We start from the raw sequence: 2,827 nt of genomic DNA, 5'->3' as shown, positions 1-2,827 counted from the left end.
AACCAATTCAGGGCAGACAGCTCGAAATATCAACGAAATGTTTGGGAAGGATGTGGCTAATGAACGCATAGTATGTCGATGGTTTGAGAAGTTCCACTCTGGCAATTGTAATCTTGAAAATGAGCCACGTGGGCGACTTGAGACCAAGGTGGACGATGATGAGCTGAAAGCTGTAGTGGAGGCGAATCCGTCTCAACCTACACGTGAATTGGTAGCAAGGTTTGATGTTACTATTCCAACAATATTGGATGATTTGGAAGAAATCGGCAAGGTAATGAAGCTGGATAGATGGGTTCATCATGAATTAAATGAGTATCAGGAGAGAAATCATCTTGAAGTTTGCCTTTCTTTGATGTCGTGACATAAAGGCTAACCATTTCTATACCGTATTGTGATGTGTGATGAAAAATGGACCCTTTTTGACAATTGCAAGCATTAGGCACAATGGTTGGACACGATGAAGTGCCGAAACACAGTCCAAAACAGAATATTCATCAAAAAAATCTAACGGTGTCTGTTGGTGGTCCAGCGCTGGTATTATCCACTACAGCTTCATGAAACCTGGTCAATCCATTACAGCAGATGTCTACTGCAACCAACTGTACGAAATGATGAGGATGCTTGTGATAGAGCAGCCCAGATTGGTAAATAGAGACAGGCCAATCCTCTTGCAAAAAACGCTTGACCACGTGTCGCACAAACAACGCTGCTCAAACTACCAAGGCTGGACTTGGAAACTCTCTGTCATCCACCGTATTCACCAGACATTGCACCAATTGACTACCACTTCTTCCAGGCTTTGGACCACTTCTTGCAGGAAAAACATTCAATTCTCAACACACTGTGGAAAACACCTTTCACGATCTCATGGCCACTTGCTCTCCAGGTTTCTTTGCTGCTGGCATAGGCAAGCTACCGTTAAGATGGCAAAACTGTGTCCATAGTTCAGGCACATACTTTGATTAATTGTACTGCTTCTTGTTTGAGATATAATAAACTAAACCTTTGATTTGAAAATGGACATTTCATATTTAATGACCTAATGTTTCTTATTCCTTTCTGCACAAGTAGAAGCTAGGTCAGGTTTGTTCATCAATCCATTTATCCTTCCATTGACTCATTCATTCATTGATTCATCCCATATTGCTTTAAACCATCCCCCAGGCAGCTATTCCTTGGCCAGCCCTGTCCTGGACACACAAACATGATCCCTGAAGGGACGTTCTGTCGAATGTGGGCAAGTGATCACTCGAGACAGAAGAGTACAGAGCAAAACGAGGTGGGAAGGTTGTTCCTGCCTGGGAGGAGGCTGTTAGCCAGTCTGCCGATGAGCAGGGTTGCGTCAGGAGGAGCTGGGAAGTCTGGCAGAGGAAATCGCCCCAGCAAGGGCAGAGAGGTGAGAAAGGGCAGGCCTGGCCTGGAGCAAAAGCGAGCCTTCCCCAGGACATTATGCTGAGTGAAATAACTAGTCACAAAAAGACAAATGCTGTAGGATCCAATTCTGTGAGGTTCTGAGAGTAGTCAGATTCACAGAGACAGAAAGTAGAGTGGTAGTTGCCAGGGACCTGGTGGGGGAAGTGGAAGGGGGCGTTGTTGTTTAACGGATATGGAGTCTCAGTTTTGCAAGATGAGAAGAGGTCTGGAGACCGGTTGTGCAACAGTGTAAATGCACTTAACGCTACCGAACTGCACATTTAAACGTGGTAAGGACAGTAAACTTTACGTTATGTATATTTTACCACAATTTTTTTTTTTAAACAAAAGGAACCATACACATACACCAAAAAAAGTAAGCCTTCCCCGAGACGGAGCGGGGGAGGGGAGACTAGAAATGGGAGGGGGTGGGGATGTCAGGCGGTGGAGGGCCCTAAAACCATGCTAAGGCCAACAGAGCCACCTCAGATCTTTTGCAGAAAGTTGGAGGGAGGGACAGAGAAAGGGAGGGGGGAGGAGGGAAGTGTTGAAGGGACTCAGGGTGAACAGATCGGGAAGATGTGATTGCGTGCATGGGCCCTGCTTGCAGGGGCATGGGGCTGGGGTGCAGTGCACAGAGGACGGCTCCAAGGCAGAAGCAACTCACTCCCATCTTGTAACATCTCTGGGGGGTGCTCCAAACATGCAAGGGAAGAGAGCTGCTCTTACTGAGTCACTAAGCTCCAGGACCTTAGAGCTGGCAGAAACAAACCATGGCCACCAGACCCAGGCTAGGTGGGCCACTCCCAGCCATTGAGACAAAGGTTTCCGGGTAGCCTCTGCCACCCACCCTCTCCCCAAAATGGCCATGCTGTGGCCTTTCCCAGTATGATTATAAAGTTCAGACCAACTGAAACGAGGGGGGACTTATCTACCCCACCCTCCTCATCATACAGACAGGGCACTGACACCCAGAGAGAAGGGACCTGGTAAACTTCACCTACAAGTCAGGTGACTGGAACTCTTTGCCTCAGTTTCTCCTTGAGGAACCTGAAGAAACTGAATTTTAATCGTTGCAGAGGAAGCCTGCCACATACATCAGGACCCTTAGCTGGGTACTTCTATAGTTTATATTCCCTAATATAATGCATTTCAGTCTCCGAGCCAGTCCCGGGACATGTTTAGTAGGAGAAAGTGTAGACTTAAAATCCTTGGGTTCAGATCTCAGCTCTTACATAGTAGCCATGTGATCTTGGGTGAGGTTCCTGACACTCTCTCAGCCTCACATTCTCATCTGTACAAGGGGAAATAATTACATCTACCTCACAGAGCCACGTAGAGTGCCTGGTATCCAGTAGCTTCTCAAAGAAGAGTATCATAGGTAATGATGATGATGAGGTTGAAAAATGATGAC

Source organism: Propithecus coquereli, unplaced genomic scaffold (assembly GCF_000956105.1).
Source record: "Propithecus coquereli isolate 6110/MARCELLA unplaced genomic scaffold, Pcoq_1.0 Scaffold155, whole genome shotgun sequence".
In the NCBI taxonomy this organism is placed as follows: domain Eukaryota; kingdom Metazoa; phylum Chordata; class Mammalia; order Primates; family Indriidae; genus Propithecus; species Propithecus coquereli.
Note: the sequence above shows the minus strand (reverse complement) of the source record.